Here is a 22,119-nt window from a genome sequence, read left to right as displayed (position 1 = left end):
CCGTTTTTTTTCGCGCTGCACAGACCACAAAACGTCCCACACTGATAAGGATGACATCAGTACTGGCGCCTGGGAATCAGTGTACAGTTAGTGCTATTCTCAAGCACCGGATGCTGAATGCTGTCCTCATCATAGTTCCCTGCTTGTGCTGCGAGATACGCCAGCAGGGGACAATGATGAGTGTAGTATTCTGTTCCCTCTGTGTCCTGGTGTAAAAAATAAAATAAAAAATCCTTATACTCACAGAGATGTCCCCCACTGTAATTCATGTGTCCGCTCATGCCAAGGAGTCAAGGTAAATGACTCTCTCCAGTGAGCAGGCCCCGGTCCTTAAGGGGTTAAAGGGAATCTGTCACCAGTAGGGATGAGCGAGCACTAAAATGCTCATTGCTCGGGTTCAGCAAATTGTAATGCTCAGGAGCTTGACCCGGGCAATGGGTCCAATGTATGTCTATGGGAAACTGAAGCATTTTTCCAGAGGTCTGCAGGGAGCCTAAAAATTCCCCAAATCTATGGGAACAGCATGGGGAAGACCCCTGGAAGCATCTCTGACTCCCAGGTTACTGCTGTGAACAATGTTGTCAGAGTATTTTGCCACTTTTACAGGGTCACAATAAAACATACAAAAACTAAACCAAAGTGGATTTTCATGGGAAAAATGTTAAAGAGCATCCTTTCCATTATAATGACTTGTATATAAAGTAAAATACACTGCTCAAAAAAATAAAGGGAACACTCAAATAACACATCCTAGATCCGAATGAATGAAATATTCTCATTGAATACTTTGTTCTGTACAAAGTTGAATGTGCTAACAACAAAATCACACAAAAATCACCAATGGAAATCAAATTTATTAACCAATGGCGGCATGGATTTCGAGTCACCCCCAAAATTAAAGTGGAAAAACACACTATAGGCTTATCCGACTTTGATGTAATGTCCTTAAAACAAGTCAAAATGAGGCTCAGTATTGTGTGTGGCCTCCACTTGCCTGTGTAACCTCCCTACAACACCTGGGCATGCTCCTGATGAGGTTGCGGTTGGTCTCCTGTGGGATCTCCCCCCAGACCTGGACTAAAGCATCCGCCAATTCCTGGACAGTCTGTGGTGCAACGTGACATTGGTGCATGGAGCGAGACATTATGTACCAGATGTACTCAATCGGATTCAGGTCTGGGGAACAGGCGGGCCAGTCCATAGCTTCAATACCTTCATCTTGCAGGAACTGCTGACACACTCCAGCCACATGAGGTCTGGCATTGTCCTGCATTAGGAGGAACCCAGGGCCAACCTCACCAGCATATGGTCTCACAAGGGTTCTTCATCATCCACCACCTCGTCTTCGATTTCCGCACTCTGGTCCTCCTGCTGACTTTCTGGCAATTGTGTCTCATCATCATCCTCCTCTTGTGACAGTAATTGCATTCTCCCACCGTCGCCTTCGTGTGACCGTGGCTGCTTAAATATGTGGGCATCGCTACATGCGATCTCCTCTTGCCCGCTTGAAGCTGGCCGGAAGAGAGGCCCGAATCTATAAATGGAAAAGTGAACAGCTCTTCAGAGTGTCCAAGTGTGAGATCATTTGTCTTCGGTCACTCGGCATGGTGGGAGGAAGGAGGATCAGGGTGAGGAATTTGCGGTCTCGCTACTGAGACTTGACCATGTAGAAGAGAGGACGGTGGTGGTGGCAAAGTCACTGAAAGCATTATCTGCTATCCAACCAACAACCTTTTGACACTGCTCTGGGTTCAATAGTGGAGTGCTGCAGTACCCTAGTAATTGGGACAGGAAGGTCGGGAAACAAGATTCATATCCCGTGAACTTTTCCACATTTTTTTCACATCTCCCCCACAAAATTAAATATATTTTATTTGCATTTTATATGCTATACCAACACAAAGTAGAAAGTATTTGTGAAGTGCAAGGGAATGTGCACACGTTAAGTATTTGGAGCAGAAATTTCTGCACCTCTTGGCAGGAAAGACACGTCATCAAAAACTTGCTTTTTTGCGGTGTTTTTTACATGAATTTTTTGGTGCAGATTTTTTCCAAACTCAGTAGAATGAGTGAAATCTGCAGCAAAAAGCTGAAAGAATTGACATGCTGCAGATTTAAATCTGCCCCGATCTCTACAAGTCACAAATACGGTGGCATGTAAAAGTTTGGGCACCACTGGTCAAAATTACTGTTTTTGTGAACAGTTAAGCAAGTTGAAGATGAAATGATCTCTAAAATGCCTAAAGTTAAAGATGATGGATTTCCTTTGTTTTTTAGGCAAAATATATATTATCATATTTTACATTTTAAAAATTACAAAAAGGTAAATGGTCCAATGTAAAAGTTAGGGCACTCTGAATGGTTAGTACCTAGTAGCACCCCCTTTTGCAAGTATCACAGCTTGAAAACGCTTTTTGTAGCCAGTTAAGAGTCTTTCAATTCTTGTTTGAGGGATTTTCATCAATTCTTCCTTGGAAAATTCTTCCAGTTCTGTGAGATTCCTGGGTTGTCTTGCCTGCACTGCTATTTTAAGGCCTAACCACATATTTTCAATGATGTTCAGATCAGGGGATTGTGATACCTTCAGCTTGCGCCTTTTGAGGTAGTCTATTATGGATTTTACCCTGTGTTTAGAATCATTATCCATTTGTAGAAGAAATCCTCTTTTCAACTTTAGCTTTATTACAAATGGTGTTATGTTTGCATCATGAATTTGTTGAAATTTCATTGAATCCATTTTTCCCTCTAACCGTGAACTGTTCCTCGTACCATTGGTGTATGGTGCACAGGGCAGTAGTCATGGGTGAGGGGCTGCTGTGTTCACACACCCTGGCACCCTACAAATAAACAGTGTCCTGATTCACCTGTGCTATGCGTGTGGTGCGTAACACTCACATTTTGGTCACAGGCCTTTGCTGTCTCCGGTTCTTCAACTTCAGAAACCTTCGCACACACATTAGGGGACATCAAATTCATATTATAATAAAGAAGTTTCCTTAACTCTCCATTTTCATCATATTGAAACAGTATTGGGCACAAACTTTTCTGTTTTCAAAGTCCATAGCACAGCACGTTCTGATGTCCACTGTTCGCTTGCCCTGAGCTAACCCTTTCCTGTCTGGCATCTCTGACCTCTGGGAATCTCTGACCGGTTCTGCATCTTTCATGAGTCCAGTCCCAAGTCCCCTAGGCATTTACCCCTACGACTGCCTCTCATAGGAAGATATTCAGACACACTTCTCAGTGCCTCAGTTCGATTGCAGGCCCCCGGATGTTCCAGGAATGTCCGCTCTAAATTTATGGCTGACGTTCTCTTGCTGCTAAACAACCCGTGTTCCTCGTGCCCTCAGACCTCCAAATACTGCTCTCTCCATTTAATCTCCTACTTTTGACTGTGTAACATTGCACCAGGTGGTAGTTGTAGGCACGTGTCATGACTTTGACACTCCGGCATGCTACTGAAAACAGTGGCCTGTTTCCAGTGTGTCTGTTGCTGTTGTGGCTGTGGACACTTCTTGCCCACTCTGGTCTGCCTTAGCGTGGCTGTGATTTCCCGCGACCCCACAAATGGGAGACCACCACAGTGTACAGGAACATTTTAAACTTTACACAAAGTACAGCAGGAGACATCTTTCTTTAGGTTGCAGTACAGAGACAAACTATTGGAATTAGTAGCTTTCAAGCTTCCTAGACAGCCTCTTTGGCTGCTTCTTCCTACTTTCTCAAGCTTCAGCCACATTCAAGAACCACGTAAAGAAAGAGTCTGTGGCTAACTTCTTAACTGTATGTGCCCCCAATCTCGCTAACTAGTCTCTTCTTAGACCCACAGCTCTCAAGCTTTGGCTGACCCTTAGCATTCACGGAGTCCCATAGGATCTCTCCTAAGTTGCTGAATCAGAGTTCACTTCCCCAACTCGCCTACAAGGAGTATTCCACAGTCACCACTCAAGCTCTTCTTAGTCGCTTTCCTTCTCTGTCTGTCTGCTTCTCTGTTTTCCTCTTCCACACATACACTCACCGCTGCAGATCACCTTGACCAGAGGGTGTCCTGACTTCTTTCCTTGTCTGCGTTCACTCTTAGGCTATGTGCACACTGTACATTTTTGATGTGTTTTTGCAGCGTTTTTTCCATGCGGAAATGCACCAAAAGTGCTAGGTAATCGGTGTGCCAGCTAATGCAACGACAATCCTGTCAGAATTATCACTGCGTATAGATTGGCAGCTTGTCAATTCTTTGTGCGTTTTTGCGGCATTTTTCACCCATAGACTTGAATTGAGTCAGTCAAGTCCGCAGCAAAAATGCAGGTATAAAAATATTTGTGGATTTGCTGCGGAGGTTTGCTTCATATTTGACTGACTCAATTTAAGTCAATGAGTCAAAACTGTGGCATAAAAGCACAAAGAATTGCCTGGGGGAGGCTACTCCTCCCATGATCCGACGGCCGCTCCCGTTGACAATAGCGTGATGAGGTGCGGCTGAGGGGATGAGTAGTCTGTGTAAAAAAATAAAATAAATCAATATTAAAATAAAAACACCTGTCTGCTATCCCCAGGGTGTACTACGGCAATCTGATCATCCGGCGATACACTGACGGGAGCGTGATCGCTCCCGGCAGTGTACAGCGCTGCTGGAACTGAGTTCACCGGAGTTCATCAGCTGAAAACCAGCTGACGAGCTCCGGAGACCTCACTTGTGGCACCGATGCTGCGTGTGAATTTTGTCACGCAACACTGATGCAGTAAGTGAGGTCACTGGAGCTCTCAGCTAATCATCGGCTGATTGAACTCTAGCGACCTCTATCCTGCAGCACAGCAATGTACACTGTGATTACACTCCTGTCAGTGTATTACAGCGCTGTCTTCTACAACAGCCACATTGGTGATTGCTCATGTGGCTGCTGTAGAAGTGACCCGGATCATTGTGGGACACTGTTGATTACATCATCATGGCGGGTTATGGTGTTTTTTTATTTTTGCTTTCTTACAGGAGATGAGGGCATCAGCGATTAGGAGTTAAGTGAGTATACAGTGTTTTTTTATTTTTAAATAAAAGATTAAAAACCGTGTGGAATTTTATTTAAAATAAAAGACTTCATTCTGGCCGTGTCTATTTAAAAAATGTCAAAAACTGTACTACGGGGTTATTAAGGGGGTGTCTTATAGACACCATCCATTATTAACCTGGGCTTCATGTCAGCTGCCAATACACGGCCTACATGAACCTCAACCATATTACTACACTTGCCACCGCACCAGGGCAAGTTGGCGAGCATAGACTAAGCGCCAGATTTGGTGCATCTCATGGACGTGTCAGTAGTGGGGCTGCTGAGAGCTGATATTATTAGCCTCAGCGGGGACTAGCATACATGGCCCCTTCTCTCGCTATTAAAATCAGCTCACAGCTGTCTGCTGGTTAGATTCTATAGGGGTACCCTATGTCAATTTTATTCTGGGGTCCTCTGTAATCTAGCCAGTAAAGACGGATTTTGGTAAGACCTTACCTGTAAAATCCTTTTCAGCGAAGGAAGGAAGGGAGACACAGATCCATTACTAGTGGATAGGCGGAGCCCCACAGGATAGTTCACCTCAGATTTATAAAAAGTGACGACTGGCCCCTCCAGCTTAGGCTCCTACTACTCCCATGTTCTTCAGTCCGTACACAAGCTAAGGAAGAGCAGACAACACCAGCGGAACAACACAACCCCTTCCGAAAATTCAGAAATGCAAGAGAACAGGTTATGCATATAACAGAAAAAAAACACACAGTCCCAGGCACTACTCACTGGACCTGACAACTGCGATGAGCTGGCAATACTGGAACAGAGCCCTAGCGCGCCGACCCCAGCCCAGATGACCGCCATCAGAGAGGAGTCGCGCCGCATCTGGAAAACAATAATGCACTTCTGCCATGGGAGGGTGCTGTGTCTCCCTTCCTTCCTTCGCTGAAAAGGATTTTACAGGTAAGGTCTTACCAAAATCCGTCTTTCAGCAGCAGAAGGGAAGGAAGGGAGACACAGATTCATTACTAGTGGGACGTCCCAAAGCAGTCCAGAACTCAAGGGTGGGAAACAGTGGCAGAATCGCCAACACCCCAACAACTTAGTAAAGCGAGCAACAAGCGCCAAAACTAGATAAAGAGATAACCTAAACCACCGCCGCCTGCAGGACCCTGCGTCCCAAGGCCGCATCGGCGGAAGCACTCACGTCCACTTTATAAAATTTAGTAAAGGTGTGAATGGAGCGCCAGGTAGCCGCCCGGCAGAGCTGCGCTGCCGAGGCCCCCTGATGAAAAGCCCACGACGAACCAACAGCTCTCGTGGAATGAGCTCGAACCTTAACCGGACAAGGCTTGCCCTTGAGCCGGTACGCTTCCAGGATAGCCGAATGTATCCACTAAGCTATAGTGTCCTTGGAGGCCCGCTGACCACGCCGACGACCAGCAGAAATCACAAAAAGAGAGTCTGACTTCCGAAACCGTTGTGTGATTGAAAGATAGAACTTCAAAGCCCGCACCAAATCCAACGAGTGCAAGGCTCGCTCCTTTGGACTTTTCGGATTCGGACAGAGGGAGGGCAACACGATGTCCTGATTGACGTGGAAACGCGACACCACTTTAGGCAGAAAATCGCCACGGGTACGAAGCACCACGCAATCCGAGTGGAACTCCAGAAAAGGGGGCGAGCAAGACAGTGCCGCCAACTCAGAAACCCTTCTCAAAGAGGTGACCGCCATCAGGAAGGCCACCTTCCAAGAAAGCAAGTAAAGCGTAGTTGAATCCATAGGCTCAAACAGCCCATGCTGAAGAGCCTCCAAGACTAGATTGAGCTGCCAAGGAGCCACAAACGCCCTCCGAGGCGGAAACTGACGTGCTACCCCACGAAAAAAAGAGCGCACATCCCTGCGCGAGGCAATCGCCTTCCGAAAAAGCAAGATACCTGACCCCGCAAGGTACCAACCGCCAGACCCTTGGCCAAACCGCATTGCAGAAAAGCCAAGAAGTTGGGAATGGAAAAAACCCTCGGGTTCCTTGACAATCCAGAACACCATGAATAGAAGGCCTCCCAAGTTCTGTGATAAATCCTAGTCGTAGCTGGACCTCTGGCTGCCCGCAAGGTGGCAATGACCTCGGCCAAAAACCCACGACGGGTCAAGATCTCGGTCTCAAGTGCCACGCCGTCAAACAAAGCGACTTCAGGTCCGGATGACAAATGGGCCCTTGGGTTAACAGGTCCGGGCGAAGAGGCAGTGGAAACAGAGGCGCCGCCAGGAGAGACACCAGCGTTGAATACCACGCCCTCCGTGGACAATCCGGCGCCACCAAAATTGACGGAATTCGTTCGAGTTTGATCCGCCGGATGACCAGAGGAAGTAAGGATACCGGCGGAATCAGTTCGAACTGGTCCCACGGGGCCACTAGAGCATCTACCGCCACAGCCTCCGGGTCCCTGTACCTGGACATGAACGTCGGAATCCTGGCGTTCAGCCTGGATGCCATCAAGTCCCCCAACGGGAGCACAGCAGTGCAAAAACATCCGGATGAAGACTCCATTTTCCGGGATCCACCTGCTCGCGACTGAGGAAGTCCGTCATGGTATTCAGCACTCCTGGGATGTGAATCGCGGAAATGGCTGGAACCCTGGACTCAGCCCAAACCAGGATCCGAGAGACCTCCATCATGAGTCTGGAACTCCTCGTCCCGCCCTGATGGTTGATATACGCGACAGCTGTCGCATTGTCTGTCTGAATCCGGACCGGCAGACCGCTCAAAGGGACCGTCCAATGTCGGAGGCAGAGAAATATCGCTTTCAACTCCAGGATGTTGATCGGCAGAGAAGACTCCTCTGACGACCAGACCCCCTGAACCCAGAGATCGTTCCAAACCCCCCCCCCAGCCAGTCAGGCTGGCATCGGTGGTAATGACCGACATCCGTGGGAGGAGGAAGGATTTCCCCAGGGATAAAGCCTCCGGACGTAAACACCATCCAAGAGATTCTCGCACCCTGCGGGAGATACCGATACAGCGATCCAGCGATCAATCCCAACGGGTCAGAATAAGATCTTGGAGACCCCGGGAATGAAATTGTGCAAACGGTACCGCTTTCATTGCCGCCACCATCAGACCCAGAAGGCGCATACACTTCCAAAGGGACATCGCCATCGCCGACCTCATAGCCTGGACATGGTGACGCAGGTTCGCTTGTTTGTCCGGAGGCAGGGACACCACTGCCCCTAAAGTGTCGAAATGCATCCCCAAGAACAGGATTGACTGCGACGGCTCCAATGACGACTTCTTCCAATTGACCAGCCACCCGAAGTCCTCCAGGTGCTGAAGGGAGAGATCGCGAGCTGTCACCGCCTCCTCCGCTGTGGGCGACACAATTAACAGGTCGTCCAGGTAGGGGAGAATCGTAACTCCTTGCCTTCGAAGGAGCGCCATGAGCGGCGCCAGAATCTTTGTAAAAACCCTGGGAACCGAGGCCAACCCGAATGGTAGGGCCACAAATTGGTAATGGGCCTGAACTATGGCGAAATGTAGGAAGCGCTGGTGAGCCCTGCCGATAGGGACATGCAAATAGGCGTCGAGGATGTCGATCGACACCAAGAAATCGTACTGTGACAGGGCCGCCACGAACAGAGCGAAGAGACTCCATACGGAATTTCCGGGTCCATACATGAACATTCAATTCTTTTAGGTCCAGAATGGGGCGAAACTTGTACTCCTTTTTGGGAACCACAAAAAGGTTGGAGTAAAACCCCCTTCCCTGGTCCTCCGGTGGAACCGGAACCACCACACCCTGCTGCAGAAGAGAGTCGACCTCCCGCAGCAGTGCGGCAGCTAGCTTGGGCTCGGACGGGATACATGACTGACGAAACCTGTCCGGGGGTCGAGAATGAAACTCTATGAAATAGCCTGCCAACATAACCCGCGTCACCTAGGCGTCCGATACGTGGGACGCCCAAATCGACCCGAATTGTAGCAGACGACCTCCCACCCGAGAGCCTTCGAGAGGGTTCCTGGCGTCAGTCCGCCTTAGCGGGCTTTTTGTCAACCTCCCGTTTGTCCTGACGGAAATGTTGTTTCCAGGGAGTACGGGATTTCTGGGTGGTCTTTTTCCCGGAAGACGAGGGACGACCCGATCTCCAAGAGGGCTGACCGAACCGTCCCCTGGGCCGAAAGGACCAACGACCACTACCGGAACTTGACTTGCCAGACGTAGAAACCGCTGCTTTCCGCTGCGGCAAAGCCGAATCCTTGGCCTTGGCCTTAGCAATCAGCTCCATGAGGTCCGAACCAAAAAGCTGACCGCCCTTGTACGCCAGACTCAGCAGACCTTGTTTGGATACTGCATCTCCAGTCCACTGTTTAAGCCACAGTGCTCTCCTGACTGTGACGGCCGAGGATTGAGTCCTGGACAGAACCGAAGTAGTATCCAGCACTGCGTCCCTGCCATATCAGGCCGCCTCTTCCAACAGCTGGAAAAGCCTTTCCACCTCAGACAGCGGAGTCCCATCTTGCCACGCCGTCCGCAGCTGAGCCAACCACCGCAGAGAAGCCTCACTAGCCCACATGGCCCCCAAGGCCGCTCGAAATCCATGACCCGCGGCCTCGTAGATGGACTTCGCCGCTAACTCCGTCCTTCTGTCCAGCGGTTCCTGTAGACTCGCCTTCCCTTTAACAGGAAGCAAAGAGGATTTGCTCAGCTGAGACAATGGCACGTCCACTTCCGGAGAGGGGACCCAATTAGCGATCGTCTCCGTGGAGCAGGGATACATGGCATCAAAACACCGCATCCCCTGGAAGCGTTTATCCGGACACAGGCGTTCCTTCTCCACCGCCTCGTTAAGTTCGTCGTGCGCTGGCAGCATCGAGCGAGCCCGACACGACTCCTGATACAGCCGGGCCGACTTGCCAGGGCGCCTCTTCAGACAGCTGTAACGCTTCCCGCATAGCTCCAATAAAGGCGTCCACGCGGCCCGAAAGCGAAGCAGAGCGACCCTGCCGATCCTCTTCATCAGAATCGGAGATCTCACCAGCAAAGTCTGTCGGTGATTCCGTAGCCTCCGACGCACTGCGCGGAGGAGACAGCGCCACCACAGGCCTGTGGCGCTTCTTGCCTCGTGACGTCGGTTGGGACTTAGCTGATACCCAATGACCCAGGAGGTCAGACAGACTGTCAATGGAGCGAGTGAGCGCCTCCACTTTAACATCACTGAGACCCCCGACCAGTGTCGAACCTGACGCCGAAGACCCCGGCATATCAGTTACGCGTGACCGATCCTGAAGCGGGCCGGGAGAGAGGTCCGAGCCCCCTGATCCGACATGCCGCCACACAGTTGCGAGCGTCGCGGATAAGGCGGTAATAACCCCTTACAATGGGTACAGGAACCGAGGATGTGTGATTCTGCTACCACAGCTGGGTCAGCTCCAGCGCGCGCTTTCCTGGCACTTCCTGTCTGAGGCTATGATGACAGGCAGCAGAGAGGCGCGAAGCCACGCCCCCTGCTGCCGCTACTAACGGAGCCCGCGCTCCTCTGTCCCCGCTCCCCTGCCGATAACACAAACGCCTGCAGCGGAGATATCCTCCTGCAGGGACAAAAAAAGCAGTCACCACATGAAACAGTAACAGCGGCTGCCGCAGCAGCCGCTGAAGCCCTCAGACCACAGAGAGCACTTACCCAGCTGAGCGCCACAGGGACCCCCAGGGATGTGTGGATCCGTGGCCCTTTGCTCCCCCCCACGGCGGAGCGCGCAGGGACCCCACAGAAGCGGTGTGCGTCTCCGCCAGGGAGCGCCCTGTATCCCCCGGGGCCGGCAGGCTTCTGCGGGGACCTCCTTAGGGGGTACACAGATCTGCCAGGGGAGGGTCAGGGGTCCCAGCAGCACCGAGACCCCCTGAGACCTCTAGACCACGGGGAGTCCAGGTCTCCGGAGTAAAATAAAAAATTCTTCTGAGGAGCTGCAAAGGCAGCGACTATCCTCTGCGACCTCAAATTTTAGACTGAAGAACATGGGAGTAGGAGGAGCCTAAGCTGGAGGGGCCGGTCGTCACTTTTTCTAATCTGAGGGGAACTATCCTGTGGGGCTCCGCCTACCCACTAGTAATGGATCTGTGTCTCCCTTTCTTCCCTTCTGCTGCTGAAAGGCTAAGCAAATAGCTGTGGGCTGTTATTAATAGCCAGGGAACATTTTTGGCTAATGGCCCCTTTCCCGGCTACTAATATCAGCTCCCAGCAGTCGGCTTTCCCTCTACTGGCTATGAAAATGTGGGAGCACAAGTCATTTCTTTTAATTTTAGGCTATGTGCCCACGATCCAGACATGGCAGCGCTTTGGACGCAGCATATTTTTTTGTGTCCAAAATGCTGCGTTCTAGTGAACACAGATAAATCTGCATGTGTTCACGGATGCAGATTTACAGCATTCAATACATTAAAGTTGCTAAATTTCTGTTGCAGAGATTAGCGACTCGGCAAGTAAATTTTACATGCTGTGGTCCTGAGAGACACGAGCACGTCAGTTTCCACGGGTGCTCCGCAGCCTCAGATGCATGCATAGTGGACATGGAATTTACAGAAATTCCATCCACTATGTTGTAACATCTGGCCGCTGCAGAACTGATGCTGCATCTTCAAACTTGCAGCATTTCCTGATCATGGGCACATACCCAAACTCACTCACAGCAGATCAATTTCTGTAGCGGAGACGTTACTCTCCACTGCAGATTATGACTGATTGAAATGTCATTACATGCGGTGGATCCGCATGTATTGACAAAACAATATGCAGCATAATAACACAGCTTTTTGGATGCAGCAAAAATATGCTGCATCCAAAGTGCTGCTGGTTGCTAATCGTGGGGATAGTGGCTGAACATGTTTGCCTTCCTAGGTTAAAAATAGCAGCTCGCAGCTGCCCCAGAAATGACATTTGTATTCAGCCCCCCTGAGTCAATACTTTGTAGGATGCAATTACTGTTACAAGTCGTTTGGGGTAGTTCTCTACCAGCATTGAACATTTAGAGACTATGTTTGCCCATTCTTTGCAAACTAGCTCTAGCTCATGGAAGGAGAACAAAAAGGAGTGCGGCACTTCCATCCAGCGATTTACTAAAATGGGAACTTTATTGAAAAACTTTGCAACCCAAATCACATGTTAAACGTCCGATGCGTTTCTGGTGCACAGTGGCCGTAGTCTGGAAACGCATCAGGAATTTAACATGTGATTTGGATTCCAAAGTTTTAATGTTATTTCAATAAAATTTCCATTTTACTAAATCGTTAGTTGGAAGTGCCGCACTCTTTCAATTCTCCTGCCATTGGCTGTGCTCTACTAGCAGTATCAGGCACCCTCCACACAGTCTACAACCGGGATATAGTGACTACACAGAGTGGTGAGCTCTTCCCCCTCTTTCCTTCCTTACTAGCTCTAGCTCAGTGAGATTGGATGGAGAGTGTTTGTGAACAGAAATTTTCACATCTTGCCTTAGATTCTCAATGGGATGTAGGTCTGGACTTTGACTGGGCCATTCACACACAAGAATATGCTTAGATCTAAACCATACCATTGTAAGTCTGGCAGTATGTTTAGGATCGTTGTCCTGCTGGAAAGTGAACCTACGCCTCAGTATCAAGTGTTTTTCACCTTGAAACAGGTTTTCCTCCAGGATTGTTCTGTATTTAACTCCATCCATCTTCTCTCCCTGCTGAAAAAAGCCTCTTTCCACTCCACATCATAATGCTGCCACCATCATGTTTGATAGTGGGGATGGTGTTTACAGGGTGATGTGTAGTGTTAGTTTTCCACCTCGCAGTGATTTGAATTTAGCCCAACATTTTCTACTTTGATCTCATCTGCCCAGAGCACCTTCTTACATATGCTAGCTGTGGCACCTACATGACTTTTTGCAAACTGTAAATGGGATTTCTTATGGTTTGCTTTCAAAAATGGCTTTCTTTTTACAGTAGAACACAGGCAAGAAATTGTGAAGTTAATGCTGGATAAAGGTGGCCATAGTTACTATTTATGGAGTTCTACTATGTCCTCTGTGGTCTATTTGTATACACCTGTATTGGATGTGATTAACATCAGCGTGTGATATTGGGCGGATATAAAGGGACGTGTTTTGGATGACGAGAGGTAGTAACTGCACATGTGCATTATGTATACTGAGATTATTTGTAAAATACACATGGGTACAGGGTGTATGGGAGTCCTAAGGTGTCTTACATATAGATAGTATTCCTCTGCCAAGTATTTGGGTGGTGCATGCATAAGGAGTATGTCACAGATTGGAAAGTGGTGTTCGTATCGAGAATATGACTTTTAGAGGTAGAAGAGGAAGGGAGAGGAATATATGGATGCATTAAACAGAGAAATAAAAAAAGAGAGGATAGAGGAGAAAGATTATAAGTTGAAAGATAAAAAGGCCCATATTGTAAAGAAAGGGGAAATAAGGAAAAAAGATAATGAGGAATAGAAACTGTTATAAGGAAAGGAATATACCAATAATATGGATGATCTGTGTCCTAGCCATTCTGTAGAAAGAGGGATGTGAGTAAACCCATATAGTAATCAATTTATAAGCGATGGGAAAAAATTAGTGTATAAAACTGGAAATGTGATACTCCCCATAAGACCCTTAGGGTGAAGAGTTTGTAACCGATGGATCTATAATGCTTCCTTTCGCTTTAAATCCTGTTGATAATTACCAACTCGTCTAAGCGTTGTGTTGTGAATGTGTTCCAATACCTGAAATCTAAATTGAGCAATGGTGTAATTAGCTTGATGGAAATGGCATAGAGCTGAAAGACCTTTTTACCGGGAGTCTATAGGCAGCACAGTATGGGAAAACGTGCTGGCGACGGACTATATGAAAATTGCATCTATTCTTTTTTTTTGCAACTTTTGCAGGATATGCAGTCCCTTATGTGTTAGGTACTTAATAAATCTGTTATCATTTATAAATCAGTCCACATAGATATTTTATGGCATATACCAAAAAGGATGATTCACATGTGAAGCATTCTTTTATTGGGATGCCCTCCCGTGTGTGTGGATGGCACATTTTGTCACTTTTCATGATGTTGTTACACTGGACAAAATTTACTATCCACTGAAAGGTGGCTAATGGTCGCATAGTCGATGGGAGGTATGTGTCATAGAGATGGCTGCCCTACGTGATGCAGCCCGGAGTGTTTCTCTAGTGCACGTAAGCACTAAGAAGATTATTTGGTGCACCTGGGACCGGGTTATTGGTAGCTATGAGAGTTGGACGGGTCTAGCTACCGACATACCTCACCTCTAGGTGTGGTCAACAGCCTATATAATGGAGGCTGTTGTTTGGCACATTGTCTGTGTATCTGGAGGGAGAAGGCCTCCTGTGTGTGGTTGTTTCCCGACTGAGCTGTGTACTGGATGCTATCCAGCCTGTGTGACCACAGGACCGGTTTACTAGAGACTTTTCTTAAAGTACTGTTTTCTTTGTTTTTGCCTACACTAAAGGCTTTTTGTTTGCATTTTGCTTTTGACCGGTTTATGAAGTAAATAAACCGCTATGGACATTTAAATGAAAACGCTTCCTGTTTGCCTTCGACGCTCCCAAGTGGGTAACATCCCTTCACCACACATAGAGGTTCAGGCCAAAAACTGTTACTACATTTTCTGTAAGGAGATATTACAGCTGATGGTACAACAAGAATACCTGTGTTCCCAATATAAGGCTGACCCAATATATCTAGTTTATTAAGCAATAACACTTTGACATTTTTGTACTAAAAAAAGGCCAAAAAAAGTGAAATCTCTGTTTCTAGCTTGGCTGATTGGATTAGAATTCAATGAGGGTCCTCATAGCTATTGGAGGGATAACCCGTGGTTGGTGTAGCTTTTGGGGGGAGAGAGGGGGGTTTGCAAAGTTAGAAGTTGCTGTCAGGCCCTCCTACCATATAAGAAGACATCAACATTAGGCTATGCTCACACAGTGCATTTTTTTTCTGCAGCAAAGCCTGATCTCTTGTCAGGAAGGTTTGTTCAGGATTTTGCTACAGAAAGCTGCTGAGACCATGCCCACAGTATGGTCTCAGTAGCTTTCACTATAGGTATAATGCATTACAATCTAGTGCACTGCAATGCATTGTACCTGTGATCAAAGGAAAAAAAGTGAAAGTCCCATAAAGATACAAAGTAAAAAAGTAAAAAAAATATTACAAAATAATAATAATAAAAATATTACACTAATAAATACACATTTTTAAGTAAAAAAATAAATAAATAAATGAAATACAAATATTTGGTATCGCCACTTCCAGAACGACCCAACCTATAAAAGTGTCACACTAGTTAACCCCTTCAGTGAACGCCGTAAAAAAAAAAAAAAAAAAACAAAGAGGCAAACAATGCTTTATCATCATACCATTGGAAAAAAAGTGGAATAAAACGAGATAAAAAAACGAATATAATACAATGTTGGTACTGGTGAAAATGTCATCTTGTCCCGCAAATAACAAGCTGCCATACAGCTCCATCATCTGAAAAATGAAAAAGTTATAGCTCTCAGAATAAAGCGATGCAAAAAAAAAAAAATTTTTTATAAAAGGTTTTATTGTGTAAAAGCGCCAAAACATAAAAAAAGCTATAAATGTGGTACCCATGTAATCGCACCAACCTGAAAAATGAAGCTGCCTGATCAATTTTACCACACGCAGAACAGCATAAAAAAAAAACAATTCCTGAATTGCCGGTTTTTGTTCATTCTCCCTCCTTAAAATTTGGAATAGGAAGCGATCAAAAAATGTCATGTGCCCGAAAATGGTACAAATAAAAACATCAACTCATTCCGCAAAAAACAAGCCTTCACACGACTGTCCCCAAGGAAGATTCCCTATAATGAGGCAGATGGAGGCACTGTGTACTCCGTCTGACCTGTGATCCGGCGGCGTCTGTCTTTATGCGTGCATGAAAACGCGGTCGGCCACAGTTTTGGGCACCTCTGAAAAGAAGGACAACGCTGAACAGAGGCCAGACAGAGTCCAGAGTAACTCTGCTACCTCGTTAGAGTGAATGGATCCCTGCAGGGGTGTTATTTGAATCACGTCACTCAGAGATTAGGATGGAAGCCCCAAAGCAATTGCCCAGCATAGAGCGCAGGATAAATGTGATCCCAAATGTTATGTAAAATGTTCCCAATAAAAGCTTCAACTCAATCCACAAAAAATCCATCTATAAATGGAAACACAGGGGGCTTCCACGTCACTGGTAGCACAAAGGATCTGGAAAAGTGAAATTGCCCCCAAAAGAAATTCAGCAAATTCTGCACTCTGAAATTCTAATCCCCCCCCCCACTTCTGAGCTCCAGTGTGTGCCTAAACCACAGTTAGCATCCACATGTTTGGCAGGGGTATAATTTCCAAAATAGGGTCACCTGAGGGGGGGATTCTGCTCTTCTAGCATTTAGGGGCTCTGTATATTGAGTCCGCAAACTATTCTAGGAAAATCTACACTCCAGCAGGCAGATAGCGTTCCGTCCCTCCCGAGTGTGGACATGTGGATAAGCAGTACTGTACAGCCACATATGGGGGGGTATTGCCAAGTTCAGAAGAAATTGTGGTACACACTTTGGTGCCAGTTTTATCCATTAAAATGTAAAATCTGGGGCTAAAGCAAAATTTTTGCGATAACAATGTAATTATTTTTTGATCACTGCCCAATGGTATAAAATTCTGTGACATCTGTGGTGTCAATATGATCATAGTTTGTAAAATGGGGTCACTTACGGGTAATTCTGCTGTTATGGCACCTCAAGGAATCTCCCAGTGGGTGATGGCACCTGCAAACCATAACAGTAAAATCTGCACTACAATATAATGCTCCTTCCATTCTGACCTTTGCACTATGCCTCAAAATTAGTTCCTAATTACATGTAGGGTATTGGCAAACTCAGAAGAAATTGCACAACAAAATGAGAGGTCCATTTTCTTCTGTTACCCTTGTGAAAATAAAAAATTTGGGGCTAAACATTTTTGTTGGTGGAAAAAAAATGATCTTTTCATTTTCATGGCTCTATGTCATAAAGTTCTGTGAAGCACCTGGGGGTTCAAAGTGCTCACCACACATTTAGATAAGTTCCTTGAGCGGTGTAGTCTCCAAAATGGGGTCACTTGTGGGGGGTTTCCACTGTTTAGGCGCATTAGGGGCTCTCCAAAATGTGACATGGGGTCTGCTCTCAATTCCAGCCAATTTTGCGATCAAAAAGTCAAACGGTGCTCCTTCTATTCCGAGCCTTGTGGTGTGCCCAAACAGTGATTTTCCCCCACATATGGGGTATCAGCGTACTCGGGAGAAATTGCACAACTTTTTCAGTCAATTTTCTCCTGGTATGCTTGTGAAAATAAAAATATTGGACCTAATTACATGTAGGGTATTGGCAAACTCAGAAGAAATTGCACAACAAAATGAGAGGTCCATTTTCTTCTGTTACCCTTGTGAAAATAAAAAATTTGGGGCTAAACATTTTTGTTGATGGAAAAAATTAGATTTTTTATTTTCACGGCTTTACGTTACAAACTTCTGTGAAGCACCTGGGAGTTCAAAGTGCTCACCACACATCTAGATAAGTTTATTGAGGGGTCTAGTTTCCAAAATGGGGTCACATGTGGGGGTTTTCCACGGTTTTGGCACATCAGGACCTCTCCAAATGCGACATGGTGTCGACTAATTATTCCAGCAAATTTTGAATTCAAAAAGTCAAATGGCACTTCGTCCCCTCCAAGCCCTGCCGTGTGCCCAAACAGAGGTTTTCCCTCACATATGGGGTATCAGTGTGCTCAGGAGAAATGACACAATACATTTTGGGGTCCATTTTTATGTTACCCTTGTGAAAATAAAAAAAATTGGGTCTAAATTCAATTTTTTGTGAGAAAAAGTTAAGTGTTAATTTTTTTCTTCCTCATTGCTTTAGTTCCTGTGAAGCACCTGAAGGGTTAATAAACTTCTTGATTGTGGTTTTGAGCTCCATGAGGGGTGCAGTTTTTAGAATGGTGTCACTTTTGGGTATTTTCTGTCATAAACGCCCCTCAAAGTCACTTCAAATGTGATGTGGTCCCTAAAAATTGGTTTTGTAAATTTTGTTGGAAAAATGAGAAATCGCTGGTCAACTTTTAACCCTTATAACTTAATAACGAAAAAAATTTTGGTTCCAAAATTGTGCTGATGTAAAGTAGACATGTGGGAAATGTTATTTATTAACTATTTTGTGTGACATATCGCTCTGATTTAACGGTATAACAATTCTAAATTTGAAAATTTCCATTTTTTCACAAATGAACGCAAGTCATATCTAATAAATTTTACAACTATCATGAAGTACAATATGTCACGAAAAAACAATCTCAGAATAAGTGGGATCCGTTGAAGAGTTCTAGAGTCATTAACTCATAAAGTGACAGTGGTCAGATTTAAAAAAATAAGGCCTGGTCATTAACCTACAAAGTGGCTTGGTCCTTAAGGGGTTAACCATAATTTCAAATGTAAAAGTGGGGGAGGTGAATTGTTTAAGAATAGTTTAACTAAAACACTGGCAGTGCATTGAGTTTGTATGATACTATTTATTTTCACATTATGATCTGTCAATGAATTGCTCAGGCATTATTCAATTTCACACGTATACTGTGAAAATTTACATGGGCCACAGGAATAGTTCAATCTTACACCTAGCTGAGCCAATGTTTACGCATCACTAATTTAATTAAACTGTACAATCCAAACTGCCATCTCAGGTGACCAAGACAAGATGGTAAAACCACAAAAATAAATGAGTTTCACATACTGCTCTACTTGCTTTTTTCACTAAAAACGCAGAAAAACCTGATAGCTATGTTCACACTAGGTGTTTTTTCAGCACCCATTAGTTCCAATGGATGAAAAATGCTGAAAAAACGCTGAAAGTAGTGACATGCTCTGTTCTCAAAAAAAAAAACATGCAAAGCACAATATACTGATCAAACAAAAAACAAGGTGTGTGCACGAGATTTCTGGAATCTTACAGACTTTGCTGGTACTGTAAAATACAGCATAAAAAAACTCTGAAAAAATGCCATGTGTGAACATAGCCTTATAGGTACCACAAGTGAAGCACACAGTTCCAGATTTCCCATTGGTGCTCATGTCACTTATGTTTGTCTCTTCTCAGTGAGAGGATTGTTTAGTATATTCTTCAGCAGGTCCTTCCTCCATACCGGGGTACTCCCGTACCTCGGTTATCACTGTATCTGTCTGCACGGCTCAGCTATGGAGTAGTGTGTTCATCACCGACAATGTAACCTGCTTATAGGTAAGACAGCTTTGTACTTTGCACACTGTATGCCACATAATATTACTCATGTATTATAGACATCATAGACATCTACTTCATCCCACATTTTGTTCGGTTGAACTTCTATTGTGTGTCACTTGAATTACAGTTCTATGTAAATATGTAGGCATCTCTGGTAAAATTGTGCTATCGATTTTCACAATGTAAAGCATACAACACAACCAGCACACAACAGTGGCCCATGAGTCGCAGCCCATCGGTATCATATTTACATGACTTCTTCATAAATTAGAGGTAACAAGGTTATTGGGATTCAACTATGCAATTACAGATAAATGTTGCTGTCTGTACCAGTGCAATCATGTAGGTGAACAGAGGTCAGTGATAAAGGATCAATATAACTAGTTATCTTAGCTGTTAAACATCAGCATGTACTCAGTGTGAGGCTGGGGAGAAAAATGCTCCAATTTTGCTAATCAGAGTGGGATCTGATTTTCTCAGAGGTGGAGAGAAAACTAAAGTTTCTACACCTTCACCAGTATGTTAGTCTGGATAATCTGAGTCCGGTCCCATTTTTTTCACAGACGCATAGACTAGAATGGTCAACCGCCATCCGATTTTCTGTGGCAAATCATGCGTGCTGCCAACATGGGAATGAGTGCTAGCCTTCAAAACCACAGACAGCGCTCGTTTCATTTAAACAGTTGTGTGCATGAGCCCTAAAGGTGGTCATAAGTATAGTAGTGTTACACCTGACCATTGTAATCCATGATTCTGCAAAGCGGTAACTCTGAATAGCTTTTTGTGTTTTTTTCAAACTTACTCACTTGGACAAGATATCAATGCACGCCTGAACTCTAGAACATGAAAAATGGTCATAGAGTGAAATATCACATATTAGGGCTCATGCAGACAAATGTGGATCACGAACCACAATGCACGGACTGGTCAAAGTTCCAGCTTCATATATTTCTGTTCTGGTTGGTAGACCCGTGGCCAGTCCGTGCATTGTGGTCCGTGATCGGACTGATATCCACAGACGTCTGCATGAACCCTTATGCTGTATGTAACATCTGATGCTCATCCAGTATACAGGAGAATATGTGTCTGGTGTATGATATACTGACACCCCATGTCACATACAGGATAATATGTGATTGTATATAAAGGCATAGAATATGAGATATTCTACCAGCTGCATTTTATCCTGAATATAACCTCTGTAGTCCGTATATCATGCACCAGCCACAATATACCACATACAGTGCACAGGATAATATGTGACTGGTATATGATATAATATGATGGTGTACTAATATGATGATATACAAATATCAGATGTGATAGAGTATAGTATCTGATGGTATATATTATACTAAGAGTACAGAACATCAGATATTATACCAGCCACATCTTATTTAGTATATGCAACCTGATGTCAGTACACATAATATATTCCAATAGAGAGAAGATGATGAAAAGCTGCACTCGCCGTTTATGTAAAAATAAGAGTCCTTTATTTCATATTCCGATAAAATGAATGGAAAGCAGGGAGTGCGGGGAGGAGGTGGAGGACAGCTGTTTCACGCTCTGACTAGCGCTTCTGCGGGTCCATGTGACACAGCTGTCCTCCACCTCCTCCCCGCACTCCCTGCTTTCCATTCATTTTATTTGAATATGAAATAAAGGACTCTTATTTTTACATAAACGGCGAGTGCAGCTTTTCATCATCTTCTCTCTATTGGACTATTGTTTCTGCATTTTAAAGCTGGCACCGCAGGTTTATGCGATGTGAATTTGCCGTTAAGATTCAGGTGCGGTCATTATGCGCTTAGAAGGTGGTGCAGGCTCATTCTCCATTTAGCTACACATAATATATTACATACAGGAGAATAATATGTGACTGGTATATGTCATAATGTGGCTACAGCCATCACACGGTATAATATACAATAGTCACATATTATCCTATGATTACAGACATCATATATTACACCAGCCACATTTTATCCTCTATATAGCAGGATGTCTGTGCACGTCCAGTATATGGAACAATATGTCACTGGTATATCATATACTGTGGCTACCGACATCAGACGGCATATACAGGATAAGATGTGATGGCATATATCAGGGGTGGGCATTTAATTTTCCTGAGGGTCCACATGAGAGACTGTGACTGATCTTGATGGCCAAACCAATAGGCTGGAATTAATTATGCTCAATATTAATATTAACATATTAATTATAATTATATTAATATTCTCCCTTAATATTGAGCAGAATTAAGTATGCGGAAAACCCCCTACATCCCACATGAGCCTCCACACGGCCTCTTGAATACAGTATGAGCCCCCATATAGCCCCTCTGTATACAGTATGAGCACTCACATAGCCCCTTTATATACAGTACAAGCACAAACATAACCCACTTTATTCAGTATGAGCCCCACACAGCCTCATAAACAATATGAACCCCCACATAGCCCCACTATATAAAGTATAAGCATCTACATAGCCCCTCTATATACCACATAAGCACCCACACAACTGTCTATATTTAGTATGATCCCTACATAGTCCCCTATATACAGCATGAGCCCTGCATAGCCTCCTATATACAGTATGAGCCCCCACATAGCCTCCTATATACAGTATGAGCCCCCACATAGCCTCCTATATACACTGCTCAAAAAAATAAAGGGAACACTTAAACAACACAATGTAACTCCAAGTCAATAACACTTCTGTGAAATCTACCTGTCCAGTTATGAAGCCACACCGATTGTGAATCAATTTTTCCTGCTGTTGTG

The sequence above is a fragment of the Phyllobates terribilis genome, unplaced genomic scaffold (genome assembly GCF_046119375.1).
Source record: "Phyllobates terribilis strain yellow unplaced genomic scaffold, ASM4611937v1 Scaffold_23__1_contigs__length_19252631, whole genome shotgun sequence".
Lineage (NCBI taxonomy): Eukaryota > Metazoa > Chordata > Amphibia > Anura > Dendrobatidae > Phyllobates > Phyllobates terribilis.
Note: the sequence above shows the minus strand (reverse complement) of the source record.